The following is an 18,784-nucleotide window of genomic DNA, read 5'->3' as shown; positions in this document are numbered from 1 at the left end:
CCTTTTTAAAGGCTTACAACTTTAAGGGGTCCACGTGAAAGGGTCGTGATAAATCGAGCAAGCGTGGGAAACGTGACTGGGGCCTACATGCATCAGCTAACAGAACAAAAAGTTTTACAATGCTTTTTTTCATACAGTGTCTGGAATTTACAGATAACACAAGTAGTTTAGGTCAGGGGTTGATATTATTATTACTACTTTTTTTAAACTCCTAGGGCCGGGTGGTGGTGCCAAGGTTGTCTGGTTGTTTATCTTACTTTTGTTTCTTTCTCTCTTTCCTCCTGTCTTGTGAACTAGGCAAGGTGGGGGGAGGAGGGCAGCAGGAGGAGTAGTGGTCTCCTTCCTTACTAGTACATAGTTTTCATCCTGAGAGGCGATGACTGGGATTCAGAGAGTGCATAGACTGCTGGTTGGGGGGCGAGCGGTACCTTCTACCTGCACCTGCTGCCAGAGCTCAGTGGTGCAATGAGCAGGGCCCTATAGGAACTTTTAACGTTCTGCATTTCAGTTCTGTTGTTTCCTAATGTTCGACAGAAATCAGAGACCTGAGCTTTAATCTTAGTCTGACAGAGAGAGGTAAACATGGCATGCTACAAGAATTCATAAGACAAAGATATTACTTGTATTTGGTGGGTCACAGAAGTTCTGCCTAAGAGGTGACATCGTTGATGGGCCTTGGAGAATGGGTAGCAGGTGGGTGTGAAGAAATTAGAGCATCAGAGGCAAGACAAAGGCGTGGATGCAGGAGCATGGCTTGTGTATGGAGGTTATTGCTTGTGAATCCGTTGCACATGAGGCATTTGGAATGTTATAACTTTGAATTTTCCCAGAACCTGTGTGAGCTAAGCTAAATAGGAATTTACACCATTTATTTTTTTCAACAGTGAGGATACAAAAGCTTAGAGAGGTTGAAAAGTTCTTAAGTAACAGTGAAAGAATTGAACACACCTGTCTGACTTCAGCGTTCTACCCACAAACAGGCACTTGTGTTTCCTATTGCGTGCTAACAAGTGACGACAAACTTAGAGATTTAAAACAACACAAGCACATGATCTCACAGTTCTTTAGGTCAGAAGTCTGGGTGGGCTTGATTGATTTTCCTGCTCTGGGTCTCACAAAGCCAAATCAAGGTGTTGATAGAGTGAGGCTCTGTCTAAAAAATAAATAAATAAATAAATAAATAAATAAATAAATAAATAAATAAATAAATTGATACAACAAAATGCATTTCATACCCACCAGGTTGACAAAAATGTTCGAGCTGGACAATAAGTGTGGGCAAGGATGTGGACCAATATGAACTTTCATCTGTTGCTGGTAGGAAATGTAAATGATGTAACACCTTTGAAAAACTATTTGCAAAGTCTGCAACAGTACAATGGGCTACTAAAGTTGACACTGTGACCCAGAAAGTCCACTCTAAAGATACGACCAGCTACATTGTTTGTGGGGGCAGCTGCAAAATGAAGATGCAAAGTCCCTTATTAAAAAATTAAGATTTTGGCCAGGCACAGTGGCTCACTCCTATAGTCCCAGCACTTTGAGAGGTTGAGGCAGGCAGATTACCTGAGGTCAGGAGTTCGAGACCAACCTAGTCAACATAGTGAAACCCTGTCTCTACTAAAAATATGAAAATTAGCTGGGTGTGGTGGTGGGCACCTGTAGTCCCAGCTACTCAGGAGGTTGAGGCAGGAGAATCACTTGAACCCCAGGGGTGGAGGTTGCAGTGAGCCAAGATTGCACCACTGCACTCCAGCTTGCACGACAGAGCGAGACTCTAAAAAAAAAAAAAAAAAAAATTAAGATGTCAAGACAGAGACAGTAGGGTTCCAATAACAGAGACATAGGGTCCTTCTAAGCATGGGGGTCTTATATGTCTGTACAGGTTTCATAGCATCAGCTGTTCCTGCCTAGATTATTTACCTTAGAGAAACTCTTGGGTTGTGCACTCCAGGGTCCATACAAGAATGTGCAGAGCAGGACTGTAGGCAATAACTAACAAGAGGAGACTCGAAATGTGAGTGACTAAATGGTGGTCTAGATGCACTGGAACACTAATCAGTGAAAAATGAATGAATTAGAGTTGCTCACAACCGCATGGGAGCATCTGAGGAGCACAACGCTGACCCAAAGAAGAAGAGTCCTCAAAGAATACATACAACAAAGACCCCATATAAAGTTTAAACAACAACAACAACAACAACAACAACAGCCTGTAATCCCAGCTACTTGGGAGGCTGAGGCAGGAGAATCACTTGAACCTGGGAGGCGGAGGTTTCAGTGAGCCAAGATTGTGCCATTGCACTCCAGCCTGGGCAACAAGAGCGAGACTCCATCTCAAACAAACAAACAAACAAACAAACAAACAAACACAACCCTGCAAAGCTGAACGACATATTATTTAGAGAAACAAAAATACATAGTAAAACTGTTAAGAAAACAAGAGAATGATGAATGCGAAACCAAGGACGGTGATTTCTCTGCAGGAACAAAGGGGCTGGGATGGTCTTCAGGGTTATAGGTGTGCCCCTTTGACAAACAGATCCTTGTGCATTTGGTTTTTGTTAAATTACTGTTTTTCATACATTATATATTGCTTTATAAATATTAGTTTTTATTTATTAAATATTTAATAAACTTAAAAGTAATGCAAGTTGGCCCTGTTTTGTGGGGGGGAATGAACAGTTAAATTATGGCAGGAAATTTCCAGAGCTTTCTGAGTTTTTAAGGCTTTTGGATGTACAGTTGACCCTTGAACAATGCAGGAGTTAGGGGTACCAACAACCTTACATTAGAAAATCCATATTTGACTTGTTTTTTTTTTTGTTTGAGACAGGGTTTTACTCTGTTGCCCAGGCTTTCATGCAGTGGTGCAATTTTTGTTCACTGTAACCTCCACCTCCCAGGCTCAAGCCACCTCAGTCTCCCAAGTAGCTGGGACCACAGGCATGTGCCACCATGCCTGGTTAATTTTTGTATTTTTTTGTAGAGTTGTGGTTTCACCATGTTCCCCAGGCTGGTCTTGAACTCCTGAGCTCAAGCAATCCATTTGCCTTGGCCTCTCGAAGTGTTAGGATTACAGGTGTGAGCCACCACATCTGACTCATATATAACTTATGACTTCCCACTAACTATTAATAGCCTGCTGCTGACTGGAATCCTTACTGGTAAGAGCTCAACACATATTTTGCATGTTATATGCATCTTGTGCTGTATTCTTACAAGAAAGTAAGCTAGAGAAAAGAAAATGTTATGAAGAAAATCACAAGGAAGATAAAATATATTAACTATTTATTAAGTGGAAGTGGCTCATGATAAAGATCTTCACCCTGTCATCTTCACATTGAGTAGGCTGAGGAGGAGGAAGAGGAAGAGGAGGGGATGGTTTTGCTCTCTCAGGGGTGGCAGAGGAGGCAGAAAATCCACGTATAAGTGGACTCCCACAGCCAAACCTGTGTTGTTCTACTAGAGGAGACCACCCCTCATATTATCTTATGCCCAATTTCTGCCTCCAAAGAAAGAAGAAGTAAAAATTAAAAGGCAGAAATGAAATCCACAAGCAGACAGGCCAGGGCCACAGCCTGGGCCTGGTAGTTAAACATGGACCCCTGACCTAATCGGTTATTTGCATAAGAAAAGCACTGTGAAGATCCCTGTTCTGTTCTGTTCCGTTCTAATTACCTGTGCAGGCAGTCCCCAGTCACGTACCCTGGCTTGCCCAATCGATCACGACCCTCTCACACGGACCCCCCTTAGAGTTGTGAGCCCTTAAAGGGACAGGAATTGCTCACTTGGGGAGCTCGGTTGTTGGAGACGTGAGTCTTGCTGAATCTCCCGGCCGAATAAAGCCCTTCCGTCTTTAACTGGGTGTCTGAGGGGTTTTGTCTGTGGCTTGTCCTGTTACAGTTCAAGGGTCAACTGTATTTTCTTTTTATTATGTAATGGGGGCAATTTGCACACATCTACTAAGAAGTGCAAAGAAAATGTTTTTCTTTATTTTCTGTAATGATATAATCTTCCTCATCCTCCCTCACCTGACTGAGTGGTGACGGACAGTGGAGGTAGGGGCACAGTCAAGCCTTTTAATCAGTCCCTCTGTGTCTATAGGTTTTGATATGGTTTGGCTGTGTCACCACCCAAATCTCATTTTGAATTGCAGTTTCCATAATCCCCACGCATCATGGGAGGGACCAGGTGGAGATAATTGGATCATGGGGTGGTTTCCCCTGTCCTGTTCTCCTGAGAATGAGTTTGTTCTCACAAGATCTGATGTTTTCATATGCAGCTTCCCTCTTTGCTGGGCACTCATTCTTCTCTCTCCTGCTGCCATGTGAAAAAGGACCTGTTTCCTTCCCCTTCTGCCATGACTGTAAGTTTCCTGAGGCCTCCCCAGCCCTGCAGAGCTGTGAGTCAATTAAACCTCTTTCCTTTATAAATTATCCAGTCTCAGTCAGTTCTTTATAGTACCGTGAGAATGGACTAATACAGGTTTAAACAGTCATTTTAGGAAAATGTTCAATCTCCTTTATCTTCCTCTCTGGGTGCAGGGACCCAGGTGTGTGACATGGTGGCCACAGAAGAAGAGGACTCTCATCTAGACCCTCTGACTGTCCTCTGGAGCTTCCTGAGTGTCCATGGGGGCTACTGCTCTGGGCTGGCCCCAGTGCCTTTGGTCAGTGTCCATGAGGTAAACGTGAGAAGCTTCTTTCTGGTTGGCTCTTGGCTACAACAGGCCCTGGTGGTTTTCCCCTGCTAATGCAACCCCACAAGATCCTAGGAGTTCTAGAAATTGTTCTGAGTTTAGTTGCATTTCTGTCAAATCTCTGAGGCCTCTTCAGGAGGGACATGTTTTTCTCTGGCCATGACAGCTCCCAGGCCGGGTCCGCTGCTCTCAGTGCAGTGGCCTTCCTCTCCATTCTGGGGTGAGAAAGACCTTTCCTTCATGTCACACAGGAGTTGAGGGAAACTTGGGCCAGGTTTCCAGAACTCTCTGTGTCTAACAGGTGCCCCTGTCCCTTTCCCTTGGTTGCAGCTGAAGCTGTCTCTACCAGGTTGACAAGAATTGCACGTGGGGTTCTGGACAGAAATATAATAAGTATTAAACAGGGTGCTCTTTGGTGCACTTCCTTTTTGCTGAAAATTATATGGCACTAGATCCTGACTATTTGCATCCCCCATTGTTTCTATAGATAGAATCTCTGACATTAGAATCATAACGCTTTGGTTTAAGGATCACTTACAATATTTTTCAGATCCAGAATTCCAGCAACCGGTTTGACAACTCCTACAGAGAAACAGGATCCACATAAGGACACAGCTTCTTCATCTCCCTGTCCCATGACTTCACCCTGCATTCTTCAACCAATCAATGATCCCCATACTTCACCCCACTCCAAAACCCCAAAGAGCCCTAGGCCCACACTTCTTGGGGAGATGAATGTGAGGTTTCCTCCCATCTCCTCATTCAGCGAACCTGAGATTACACCTGTCTCTGCTGCAGCCTGGAGTCTCAGAGTATTGACTTACGGGGTGCATCAGGCAACAAACCTATTGTAGTTCTACAGTTGCCCATGTTGCCTGGAGCCAGCCCGCACAGGAGGCTTCCCCACATGGAGCCCTCTGTTTTTGGCTTTCCCCCTCTTTTTAATGTGATGCTGTACCCCTTCTGGATAGACACCGGAAAGGGAGTCGTCATCCCAAATGTGTCCAACCCTTATCTCCTGAAGTGGTGTAGGAAACACTGCCTCAAAATATGGCACCTTGGAAACTGAAAAAGCAGAAGCAGGAAGGCTATCTCACCTTTTTCTTTTCTTTCTTTCTCTCTCCCCTTCCTTCCTTCCCTCCTTCCGTCCCTCCTTCCTTCCTTCCCTCCTTCCTTCCCTCCTTCCTTCCTTTCTTTCCTTCTTTCTTCCTTTTTTTTATTTTCAACACTGTCCAGGTTTGTTGTCCAGGCTGGAGTGCAATGGTGCAATCATGGCTCATTGCAACCTCCGCCTCCCAGGCTCAAGCGATTCTCCTGCCTCAGCCTCCCGAATAGCTGGGATTACAGGCATCCACCACCATGTGCAGCTAATTTTTTGTATTTTTAGTAGAGACGGGGTTTCACCATGTTGGCCAGGCTGGCCTTGAACTCCTGGCCTCAAGTGATCCACCTGCCTCGGCCTCCTGAAGTGCTGGGATTACTGGTGTGAGCCACCGCACCCGGCCTACCTCACCTTTTTCTTGCCCTTCTTCTCTGAAGCAAGTCATAAAGCCTCATAAAACCTAGGAAGGTCACTCTCTGACCTTGTCCTTCTCCCCTGAAAATCCTCATGTGACAGGTGTCCTGCCCTATGCCCAGAGGGAAGGAATGTCATGCATAAAGGCTAAGAGGAATGTGAATAAACAGGATTTGTTAAATTCCCACCACCAAGTTCATTACCTCAAGATAATCCCCATTCTCCAAGTATGCTTCTGCATGACTGTCCTCGAAAATCCACAGATGACTGTCCATGAAAATCCACAGATCTCTTGTTCCTTTGGGTCTTCATTTTCTGAAAGCTCCCGTGTCACATAACACCTATATTAAATAAATCCATATGCACTCTCTTGTTAATCTGATTTTTGTTATTTGAGTCTTAGCCATGAGCCTAGCATTGGATGAGAAAAGATATTACCTTTTTCCCCTATGCTTTCCAGTCCCTGCCTCATCCTCTGGGGGCAGAAAGGGTGGGCCCACCATCTCTTACCTGGTAGTCACTTCTCCTTCCCCATTTCCTCCTTCTCTGTCCTGCCTTTCCTCGGGCCACAATGGCAGTAGAAAAGCAGGGAGATAAAGTGCCTCAGAGGAAGGGAATATCTAGAAGGTTTAGATTCCTTACATTATTATTTTTTTGTTGCTGTTTTTTAAACGGAATTTTACTCTTGTTGCCCAGGCTGGAGTGTAGTGGTGCGATCTTGACTCACTGCAACCTCCAACTCCTGGGTTCAAGCGATTCTCCTGCCTCAGCCTCCCGAGTGGCTGGGATTACAGGTGCATGCCACCACGCCCAGCTAATTTTTGTCTTTTTAGTAGAGATGGGGTTTCACCATGTTGGCCAGGCTGGTCACGAATTCCTGACCTAAGGTGATCCACCCGCCTCAGCCTCTCAAAGTGCTGGGATTACAGGAGTGAGCCATCACGTCCGGCCAATTTTTTTAAAAAGTAAAGAAATACAGGTGAGGCGATGACACCACCCATCATGCCCAGACCTCACCCATGCTGGTTCTGTTGTTTCCTTATACTAATTTTTGAACATTTAAGGATTTTAAACGCTAATTTGTCCAAGGACACTTCTGCCTTACTTTCTTGCAAGTGTTATGCCCAGACCCTCTGTTCCCCAAAGAAGACCACCAGAGTCCAGAGTCAAAGCCAAGCGGCAAGGATCTTTATGACAAGTTCGAACCTGGTCCCTCCATTACACAGCATACAAGAGGGCCCCGAACAATGCGAGTGCTTGCTTTTTTATAGCCCGAAAGTTACAGGGGAACAAAGGAATTCTTTCGGTTCCTGCGCTTTCAGTAAAACCTTGAACGGCTGTCTCCTTATCGGAGACCTTCCAGGTGGTGTTTGTACTGGGCTCAGGAAGTTTGAGAGATATGTGGTGGGATGGGAGGATGGGATGTGTTTGTACTGGGCTTGTTTGTTTTGAGCCCGGGGCTGAGGAATGTGCCCGGCTCCTCTCACAAGTAAGCCCATTTCAAGATGCTAATAAGAAAGTAAGTTTATTCCCAGAAAGTCAGTCAAATTAAGGGAGGAGAACACCCCTCATATTGTCTTATGCCCAATTTCTGCCTCCAAAGAAAGAAGAAGTAAAAACTAAAAGGCAGAAATGAAATCCACAAGCAGACAGCTCAGCACCACACCGTGGGCCTGGTAGTTAAAGACCGACCCATGACCTAATCAGTTATGTTATCTATAGATCACAGACATTATATAGAAAAGCACTGTGAAAATCCCTGTCCTGTTCTGTTCTGTTCTAATTACTGGTGCATGCAGCTCCCAGTCACGTACCCGCTGCTTGCTCAGTTGAACACGACCCTCTCACATGGACCCCCTTAGAGTTGTGAGCTCTTAAAAGGGACAGGAATTGCTCACTTGGGGAGCTCAGTTGTTGGAGATGAGAGTCTTGCCGAAGCTCCCGGCCGAATAAAGCTCTTCCTTCTTTAACTGGGTGTCTGAGGGGTTTTGTCTGCGGCTTGTCCTGCTACAAAATGTGGAAAGTGGGACAATCGCTCCCTTGTGAAACAACAACGGCAGCACTTCAGCCTTCCTGGGTATGGTCTTTGATCTTTCTGCTTGGCCGTGAGGGGAATAAAGTTGTAATGGCTGAGAGCTCAGAACTTAGACTTGTAAATGAGGGGCTTTCTCCCTTGCATGGTAAGCAGGCAAGCAATTTGACCTTCGCTTGACACTCAGAAGCCAAAACACATTCCAGACAATTCAAGAGTCAAGTGTAAAAAAATTAACGTGTAAAACACTAGATAAATAGAATTAGATATTTGTATATTTATAATATCTGGAAGGGTAAAGACTTAGTAAACTTAGAAGTAGTAGAAGTCATAAAAAAAAATGGGCCAATTTATCTGCACGGAATTAATTTTTAAATGAATTTGCTTTATCCTAACTGGCTGTTAGTGAAATTGGTCACAGGCAAATTGGCTTTTAAATGAATCGGTTTGAGAGAAACTGGCCAGCACTTCCTCGGGAGTGGTTGTGGGAACAGAGCCAAGAAAGAAATATGTGGGGCCGGGTGCAGTGGCTCATGCCTGTAATCCCAGTGCTTTGGGGGGTCGAGGCGGGTGGATCACCTGAGGTTGGGAGTTCGAGACCAGCCTGACCAACATGGAGAAACCCTGTCTCTACTAAAAATACAAAATTAGCTGGGTGTGGTGGCACAAGCATGTAATCCCAGCTACTTAGGGGGCTGAGGCAGGAGAATCGCTTGAACCTGAGAGGCAGAGGTTGCAGTGAGCCGAGATCGTGCCATTACACTCCAGCCTGGGCAACAAGAGTGAAACTCTGTCCAAAAAAAAAGAAAGAAAGAAGGAAGGAAGGAAGGAAGGAATATGTGAATAATGACTAACTTTGTTAGAGGCAAAGACAGCATTGTGACTGACTAGATACAGCAGGCAGACAGGATGGAAAAGTCAAGAATGAATTGGAGGTTTATGAGCCCAGGTAGCTGGGAGGGTAGTGGAACTAACTAACCTAAGTAGGAAACAAAGCTGGAGGAGCATGCTTGGTCCTCAGAGTTGATATCGCTATAGGTCACCTGTTCTCTAACTTTTACCTGCGTCAGAATTACCTGGAGAGTTTGTTAAAATGCATACAGCCAGCCGGACGCATCCGTAGAGTTGCTGGTTCAGTTGGTCTGGGTTGGGGCTTGAATTTGCATTTCTAAAGAGGTTTCAGGTGGCGCTGATGCTACTGACCCTGGATCTCACTTTGAGAATCATCATCTGGTTTGGGGATGAAGGTGGTGGGGATAGTGCCCAGCAGAGAGTTGTTATTGTGGACCTGGAGCCCTGGAGAGGGATCAGGGCCAGATATAAGGGTAATTGCTACCACTTCCTGTAAAGTTTCCCCTTGGTGTGCCAGTAATGAGTTGATGGGCCCAAATATTGATTACGCAGTAGGGTGGGGGCTGGGCAGGGGCTGGAGAGGCCAAAGCCCCCAGACCAATTGTCTTTAACCCGAGCAGCCGCTTCCATTTATCCCAGAATGCATACTGGCATTATCATTTTTCTAATGGAAGCAGTAATATGAAAAACTAAAATGTTGAAAAGCACTGATTGAGCACTTTGTGGCAGGCTCAAGTGATATTCCTATTAGCAAGATCCAATTATTATCCAGATTTAAGAGAAGCGAAAAATGGAGGTTTAGAGAGGTTAAGCCACTCGTTCATTGTCACATGGCTAGTAATTGGCAGATCCAGGATTAAAACTCTGTCTGGCCCATTTCCAGACCTTGAGCTTCTAATCATTGTGCCTCTTAAAGGATTTGAACATTACCTGCATAGAGGTGAGATTTAAAACAATGAGATTGGAAGAGACTATCAAGCAAGAGGGCATAGAGAGAAATGTCCAAGTACAGTACCTTGGGGAACATTTAATCTAGGGGATGAGGGGAAGAAATTGTGTCCCAGAGGATGTTACAGAAATGAAAGGAGAAGAAAGCATGAAGAAAAAAAAATAATTTCATTAGTATTATATGCCTTGCAGCTGTTAAGAAAGAAAAACAAGCAAAAAGGGTTACTAAATGTTGAGACTAAGATTACTGTTCTTGAAAGGAACTGCTTCATCAGAGAGGTAAGGATGAAAAGTGAATGTTCAGTGACCTATTGGTACTTAGCAAACAACCCCAGACATAGCATCTTAAAATAGTAGTGTCATCTGCTGGGTGTAGTGGCTCATGCCTGTAATCTCAGCACTTTGGGAGGCTCAGGTGGGAGGATCACAAGGTCAGGGGTTTGAGACCAGCCTGGCCAACATAGTGAAACCCTGTCTCTACTAAAAATACAAAAATTAGCCGAGCATGGTGGCATGCGCCTGTAGTCCCAGCTACTCGGGAGGCTGAGACAGGAGAATTGCTTGAACCTGGGAGTGGAGGTTGTGGTGAGCCGAGGTCGTGCCACTGAACTCCAGCCTGGGTGACAGAGCGGGACTCTGTCTCATAAAAAAAAAGAAAAAAGAAAAAAAGTAGTAGCATAATTTATTGCTTCTCACATTTCTAAGCATTGACTAGGCTCTAGGCTTAGTTGGGTGGTCCTTCAGCTCCAAATGGTGTTGGCTGGGCCACTGGGAGGCTGCAGTCATCTGGAGGCTTGACTGTGCAGAAACATCCCAAATAGCTCATTCACCTGACTGGCTGTCAGTGCTGGCTGTTGGCTGAGAACCCAGCTGGGGCTGTTGCCCAGAGAGCCTCAGTTATCCCCTGCACACAGTTTATGCATGAGGTCGAGTTTCTCACAGCATGGCGGTGGGATTCCAGGAAGATCTGTTCCAAGTGCATAAAAGTCAAAGCAATGATCTCTTAAGTCTTCTCTGATGTTACATAGTATTGTTTCAACCACACTCTGTTAGTAAAAGGAAGCCACAAGGTCAACCCAGTGGAGGACTAGACTCCACTTCTCCATGGGAGGAGCCAAAAACTTGAGGCTATTTAAAATTCATCACAGGATAGATGATAATAATGTGGATATAGCTAATATAGATTATTTTCCTTTCAAGAAATATTATACAGGCCGTATGCAGTGGCTCACCAGCACTTTGGGAGGCCAAGGCAGGTGGATCACTTAAGGTCAGGAGTTAAGAGATCAGCCTGGCCAACATGCTGAAATCCCATCTCTACTAAAAATACAAAAATTTAGCTGGGCGTGGTGGTGTACACCTATAGTCCCAGCCACTCCAGAGGCTAGACAGGAGAATAGCTTGAACCTGGGGGTGGAGGTTGCAGAGAGCCGAGATCGTGCCTCTGCACTCCAACCTGGGAGATTCTGTCGGGGGGGGGGGGGGAAAAAAAAAAGAAAGAACTATTATAACAAAGGGAAAAGGAGAACAATGGATGTTTGAGAGCACAGTTTTGGGGAAGGATTGTTTTAGGTATATAAGGTGAATTAGCTGCATACGGCTATATAACAGTATAGGTAACATCCTGTTGTGTCCGGAATTGGTGGGTTCATGGTCTCACTGACCTCAAGAATGAAGCCGCGGACCCTCGCAGTGAGTGTTACAGTTCTTAAAGATGGTGTGTCCGGAGTTTGTTCCTTCAGACGTTCAGATGTGTCTGGAGCATCTTCCTTCTGGGGGGTTCGTGGTCTCGCTGTCAGGAGTGAAGCTGAAGACCTTCGTGGTGAGCGTTACAGTTCTTAAAGGTAGCGCGTCTGGAGTTGTTCCTTCTTCCTGGTGGGTTCGTGGTCTCGCTGGCTTCAGAAGTGAAGCTGCAGACCTTCGCAGTGAGAGTTACAGCTCATAAAGGCAGCCTGGACCCAAAGAGTGAGCAGCAGCAAGATTTATTGCAAACAGGGAAAGAACAAAGCCTCCATATTCTGGAAGGGAACCCCAGCGGGTTACCCCTCGCTGGCTCCGACAGCTTGCTTTCATTCCCTTATCAGGCCCCACCCACATCCTACTGATTGGTCCATTTTACACAGAGCTGATTGGTCTATTTTATAGAGAGCTAGACACAGAGTGCTGATTGGTGCATTTACAATCCTTGAGCTAGACATAGTCACAGAGTGCTAGTCCTCCAAATCCCCACTAGGTTAGCTAGACACAGAGTACCAATTGAGTGTACTCACAAACCTTGAGCTAGACACAGAGTACTGATTGGTGTATTTACAAACCCCGGCTAGATATAAAAGTTCTCCAGTCGCCATCCAGTTCAGGAGCCCAGCTGGCTTCACCCAGTGGATCATGCATCAGGGCTGCAGGCAGAGCTGCCCGCCAGTCCCCAGCCGCGCCTGCACTTCTCAGCCCTTGGGCTGTGGATGGGACTCGGCGCCACGGAGCAGGGGCGTCGCCCATTGGGGAGGCTCAGCCCGCGTGGGAGCCCACCACAGCGGGGGAGCTCAGACATGGCGGGCTGCAGGTCCCAAGCCCTGCCCCGTGGGGAAACAGCTAAGGCCCGGCGAGAATTTGAGTGTGGCACCGGTGGGCTGGCACTGCTGGGGGACCTGGTGCAACCTCCGCCACTGCTGGCCCCAATGCTAAGCCCCTCACTGCCCTGGGCCGGCAGTGCTGGCTGGCCACTCCGTGTGCCGGGCCAGCAGAGCCCAAGCCGGCGCCCGCGCCCACGCCCACGGGAACTCACACGGGCCTGCAAGTGCAGCACCGGTTGCCACCCGCGCCTCTCCCTCCACACCTCCCGTCAAGCGGAGGTGGGAGGCTCCGGCCTCAGCCAGCCCAGAGAGGGGCTCCCATGGTGCTGTGGCGGGCTGAAGGGCTCCTTAAGCGCAGCCACAGTGGAGGCCGAGGCCCAGGCTGGAGGCTGAGCAGGCGCTGAGAGTGAGGGCTGCTACCACATTGTCAACTCTCACCATTACTTTTGCCATATTCTAATTGTTAGAAGCAAATCACAGGTCCTACCTGTGAAGGGAAATACACCGTCAGAAACACCAGGAGGCAGGAATTATGGGGCCGTCTTAGAGTCTGCCTGCCACAGAAGGCTGAAATTTGATAATAGTCTGGAAGGCAATGGTGAGGGTAGAAGGAAAACCAATCTTAAGAGTCATGTCGGGGACAATTGGTAGACAGGGGTTAAGTTAGTTAGATTGTAAGTTATGTAAGTTAGATTTGGAAAGGGGAATTTTTTGTTTTCAATATATAGGAAAAGGGAGAGAATAGGAGAAGATGAGAGAAGTTTTGAAGTAGGAAGAAGAGACATTTCTAGGAAAGCTCACACCAATGAACCTCCATCTTCCCCCTAAAGTAGGAGATGGGATTACTTGCTGAGTCTGAGAGTTGAGGAGGGTTTCATGTTTTGAGGAAAATGGAAAATATTTGAAACAGATACGATGGGAAATGCCATAGATAGTGATTAAAGTGAAAATAGGGAGAGAAAAGGATAATTAACAGCAGACAGAGTCAGCTTAAGTTGTTTCACATGAATCGTTTTAGAACTGTTGGCCAACAATTTTAGATATGGGCTGATGATGGGATTTAAGCTATGTAAGCAGGCAAATGAGGTCAAGAATAAGCAAACATGGTAAGAACAGAGCTTAAAGAGAAGATTTACATGAGGGCAGATCGTAGCCTCAATAAGGCTGAGGGAATAGTAAAGGGAATTTTAAAAATTCTTAGTCTTACTTGAATTTCCCCCAAAATGTGTAACCCTGTCTTGTTGAACTGCTCTCCTCCTTGCTTCATAGCCTGTGAGCTTTGTGTTTTTCCTGCTTCTCTGGAATCTTGGTCTTGTTCAGCCTCTCTCGTTCCTCTGATCATCCTCCAGCTAAAGGTGACCATCAGGGTTCTCCCCTAGGTCTGCTTCAGGGTGATTTCCTCCACTCCCATGGATTTAATTAGTCTCTAAAGGCTGCCAAATTGCAAAAGTTATGTTTCCAGTCCAGATTTCCTCATTAATTTCAGCCTATGCCCAGCTGTCTGCATGACCCACAGGCATTAAAACTGGACATTTCAAAAAAATAGAAAGCACTATTTCTCTCCTCCACCCTCTCGCCTCTTCTTCCAGCAATTCCCTATCTCAGGGAAGGACACCACCATCTACTTATTTGCTCAGCTGGGAAACTCCATGTCATCCTTGACACCACCTTTCCCTCACCCATCCCTATCTGCATACCACTCTACCACCTTCTTTCCCCTTCTCTACGGCCATTCTTCTACCCTCTCTTCCATCATACTTTGCCAGATCACTCTATCAGGCTTCTATGCTGCCTTGCGACTTCTAATACTGATTCCTACAACCTATTTTCCTCCCTGTAGCCAAAGGGATCTTGCAAGCTGCAAATCTTACTATGTCACTACACCTCCCCACTTACCCGCTCACCCTGATACACAGACACACACCACTTAAAATCTGTCCTATTGCCCATAGGATAAGTAATGAAGAACAAGGATTTGCTGAGAGCTTTACTTTGTGCCAGGCACTATAATTTACTTTTTTTTTTTTTTTTTTTTGAGGCAGAGTCTCACTCTGTTGCCCAGGCTGGAGTGCAGTGGCATGATCTTGGCTCACTGCAACCTCTGCCTCCCGGGTTCAAGTGATTCTCCTGCCTCAACCTCCTGAGTAGCTGCTATTACAGGTGTGTGCCACCACGCCCGGCTAATTTTTGTATGTAATTTACATTTTACAAGTACAAATCCATCAGCATGCTATTTCAGGATGCTCATTATCTGGTCCTAGTCTACCTCTCCACCCTATCCTTATCTGTTCCTTCCCCTTTACCTGGATCCTTCCAAATAATCCTTGAAGAATCAGCTTAAGGTTATTATTGCCTCCAGGGAGCCTCCCCTACCCTAGGTTCAACCTCTCTTAGGTAACATGAACCCTTCACAGTCTACAGTATTAACCTTTTCATTTGTCTGTCTCCAACACCACTCTGTCTTACTAGTTTCTACACTTGCACTGTCTTTCACAGTGCCTGGTTCATAGTAGATGCCCAATAAATATTTGCCAAATGAATGAGTGAATCTTGAAAGTAAAACAATTCCACATATTGATAGAGTTCAAAGGAGTGGCTCTACCTGTGTGTGGCTCCACACCTCCCCCTAGCTTTTTCTACGTTGTCAATCTTTTCTTACATGCTTAAAAAATAGATGTCTAAGGCGGGGCACGCTGGCTCACACCTGTAATTCTAGCACTTTGGGAGGTTGAAGCAGGCAGATCACTTGATCTCAGGAGTTCAAGACCAGCCTGGGCAACATGGCAAAACCCCGTCTCCACTAAAAATACAAAACTTAGCCAGGCATGGTGGTATGTGCCTGTAGTCCCAGTTACTTATGGGGCTGAAGCAGGAGGATCACTTGAACCCAGGAGGTTGAGGCTGCAGTGAGCTGAGATGGCACCACTGCACTCTAGCCTGGGTGACAAAAGTGAGACCCTGTCTCATAATAAATAAATAAAAATAATAAAATAAAAAATAAAAAAGAAGTCTAATATTTAATTTTAAGTTACATTGTGAGGTTATATAATCCCCTACTGTTACCCACAAATCTTTAGTAGGGCCCACAATAGAACAAAGCTTTAAAGGAATAGTGTTTGGGAAGAAATATATGTTCAACAGCCATATGCTCCACTTGGTGATTGGACCATACAGGTCAAGTGTTAAATTCAACAAGCAAGGAATAAAAGACATATATATATATATATTTTTGAGATGGAGTCTCACCCTGTCACCCAGGCTGGAGTGCAATGGCTCAATGTCAGCTCAGTGCAACCTCCACCTCCCAGGTTCAAGTGATTCTCCTGCCTCAGTCTCCCAAGTAGCTGGGATTACAGGCGTGTGCCACCATGCCTGGCTAATTTTTGTGTTTTCAGTAGAGACAAGGTTTCACCATGTTGGTCAGGCTGGTCTCAAACTCCTGACCTCATGATCCACCTGTCTCAGCCTCTCAAAGTGCTGGGATTACAGGTGTGAGCCACCGCACCTGTCCTGAGAGATTTAGAATTGAGTAGAAGAGAACATAGTAGCTAGAGGTGACTAGGCAAAAACATAAGCCCGTGAAGTCCGTGGACACACTTGGAAGGTCGGAGGATTTCCCATAATAAATGAGCTGGGGATTTGAACCAATTTTATTTGAATCTCAAACCACAAAGTGGCCCTAGTAGACATGGAGTTGAGAAAGTCAAACGCATGTCTGTAATTATTTTTATCAGTATATTCTTCTTTTTTAAAACCCAGATATCGAGAATCAGTCCAGATCATTCTATTCTTATCCAAGCCTTTCTGCATTGTTTTTAGCTACATGGAAAGGATGGGACGGGAGAATTAGCAAAACATCTGGGTAAGGGCAATATATTTTTAAAACTAAACAGAACTGTGTATGAGATAATTTTAAGTCTTTGCAGAAGAGCTCAAAGGAAAGAATACCTTATCTTTGACAGACTGTAAAATTTGGTTTTGTAGAATGCATGGGATTATTATTATTATTTTTGAGATGGGGTCTCACTCTGTTGCCCAGGCTGAAGTACAGTGGCACAATCACAGCTCACTGCAGCCTCGACCTCCCTGGGCTCAGGTGATCCACCTGAGCCTCCCGAGTAGCTGGGACTACAGGTGCGTGCCACTATACCCACTAATTTTTGTATTTTTTGGTAGAGACGTGGTTTCGTCATGTTGCCCAGGCTGATCTCGAACTCCTGGGCTCAAGTGATCCTCCTGCCTCAGCCTCCCCGTGTGCTGGGATTACAGGCATGAGCCACCACACCTGGACGTTTTTGGTTTTTTTTTCTTATCAATTATTAATAAATATGTGCCTTTCCTCACTTCTCTACTTCTAACTCCATCTCTGTTATTTTAGATGCAGTGTTCCTGGGCACTTTTGACACTCACTGTGTGGGCTCACACCCCATTAGACTGAGATGGAAGGGAGGGTTTATGAGGAGCTGTCCAGATCAGGGAAAGAAGACCTGTGTGACCCCGCTTGGAGGTCACAGCATGAGACATGAATGAATGACAGCACTGGTTCTCAAAGTGAGGTCCTCAGGTAAGCAAATCCTCATCACTTGGGATGATGCTTGTGAGAAATGTGAAGTGGTGGTCCCAACTCAGATCTACTAAGTTAGCATCTCAGGGTAAGTCACTGCAATCAGTGTTTTCACCAGCCCTTCAGGTAAGCCTGACCCATATCAAAGTTTAAAACCTCAGTAGGCTAGGTTTTTGCGTAAGTACTTTAGTAACCACAGGCAATACGTACTTAGATTATTTTTCTACTCTCTTCTGCCAAAATGATTTTTACAGAGATAGTCTTAGAAGTTACATTTTTAAAGTAATCATGAAGAAAAAACATATCTTGAGAACAATGAGAAAACATAACAGCCACTAACGAGGCTCTATGGTCAATGCAATCTGGTCAACGCCATTCCAGAGAGTACTCGAAATAGGGCAGGAGAGCCTCCTACCTCTGTGACTTCCCCCTTCATCATCCCACATCTCAGGTTTCTGTCATTTTTCTAGTAAAAGCTATGAAAATCATCCCACTTCCTTTTTGCATTCACCACAATCACTTGCATGAACTTCAGTTCACTTTTTAATTTTATTTTTTTGGTAGGCTTCCTTAAATCATGGGATCAGTTCACTTTTAAGTGTCTAGGTTTCTGCTAAGCTGCAGAGCAGCCTTTCTCCTAGCATTTCCACCCTGTCATGTTTATCTTCCCTATTGAGATTGCTGGAGTGCAGTGGCATGATCCTGGCTCATTGTAGCCTCAAACTCCTGGGCTCAAGAGCTCCTCCTGTCTCAGCCTCCTGAGTATCTAGGATTATAAGTGCATGCCAGCACACCTAGCTAATTTTTAAAACGTGTTTTGTAAAGATGGGGCTCACCATGTTGCCCAGGCTGGTCTCAAACTCCTGGCCTCAAGTAGTCCTCTAGCCTTGGCCTGCTAAAGCCCTGGGATTACAGGTGTGAGCTGCCATGGCTGGCCGACATTTTAGTGTGTAGATTAGGAGACAGACTGTAAAGAAGGGTGGTCATTTGAATAAATGATTCATAAAAGAAAACGGATTTTATTGTAACAACCAAAGCCTACCAATATTGAGCTTCCTTATTCATTATGCAAGTTATTAGGGTATTTTTAGCTCCAGCACTATGATTATGCAAGTAAAATAAACTTCGGGTGAATGCTGATGTGGCCCTAAGTATCTTACTTCACTGAATTGGAATTCTACTCAGATTAGTCTTAGTAGTTCTTTCTTTCTTCCCTGCTAATATCCGGGAAGCAAAGAAAAAGATTTCTTAAAGTATAACCTGTTAGAACTTGCATGGAGGCATGGGAGCAAAGGTTTTATAGAAATATCTGCAGATGTTTGGAGCTGTAAGAACACAGTGCTTGAGGATGCTGACCCCGTGGTGGGATATAAGGTTGAGTGCTTTTTCGCCGACCCAGTATCATTAAACCCTGCATAAATTGGAAACCCAGAAACCATCATCTCTCCATCCTCCAGAGCCCTGCAGAGACAACTAAGGTTTCTGGATGAGTTTATTTCTAAATACAATAGGGAAGAGGTTATTCTCACAGAGATTGTCACCAATATGATTACAGGTCCCCAATTTTTATTATACATGGCAATAGACCAGACACTCTGCA

At 45.3% G+C, this 18,784-nt stretch overlaps 1 long non-coding RNA gene across 2 annotated transcripts; it reads right to left on the bottom strand.

The window, feature by feature from the left end:
• Positions 1 to 272: 272 nt before the first annotated feature.
• Positions 273 to 8,834, bottom strand: LOC110743358. 2 transcript variants are annotated; one of them, XR_002522299.2, is made up of 3 exons: positions 8,117 to 8,834; positions 6,422 to 6,559; positions 273 to 1,153 (listed from the first exon to the last, which is right to left on the bottom strand). It is a non-coding gene; the product is annotated as an uncharacterized LOC110743358 (long non-coding RNA). The 2 variants fall into 2 exon arrangements; XR_002522298.1 differs by lacking the exon at positions 8,117 to 8,834 and adding an exon at positions 8,033 to 8,094.
• Between the last annotated feature and the right edge of the window lie 9,950 nt (positions 8,835 to 18,784).

This window comes from Papio anubis, chromosome 3 (assembly GCF_008728515.1).
Source record: "Papio anubis isolate 15944 chromosome 3, Panubis1.0, whole genome shotgun sequence".
Classification (NCBI taxonomy): Eukaryota; Metazoa; Chordata; class Mammalia; order Primates; family Cercopithecidae; genus Papio; species Papio anubis.
The sequence above is the reverse complement of the archived record's forward strand: the minus strand, read 5'-3'. Positions and strand labels throughout refer to the sequence as shown.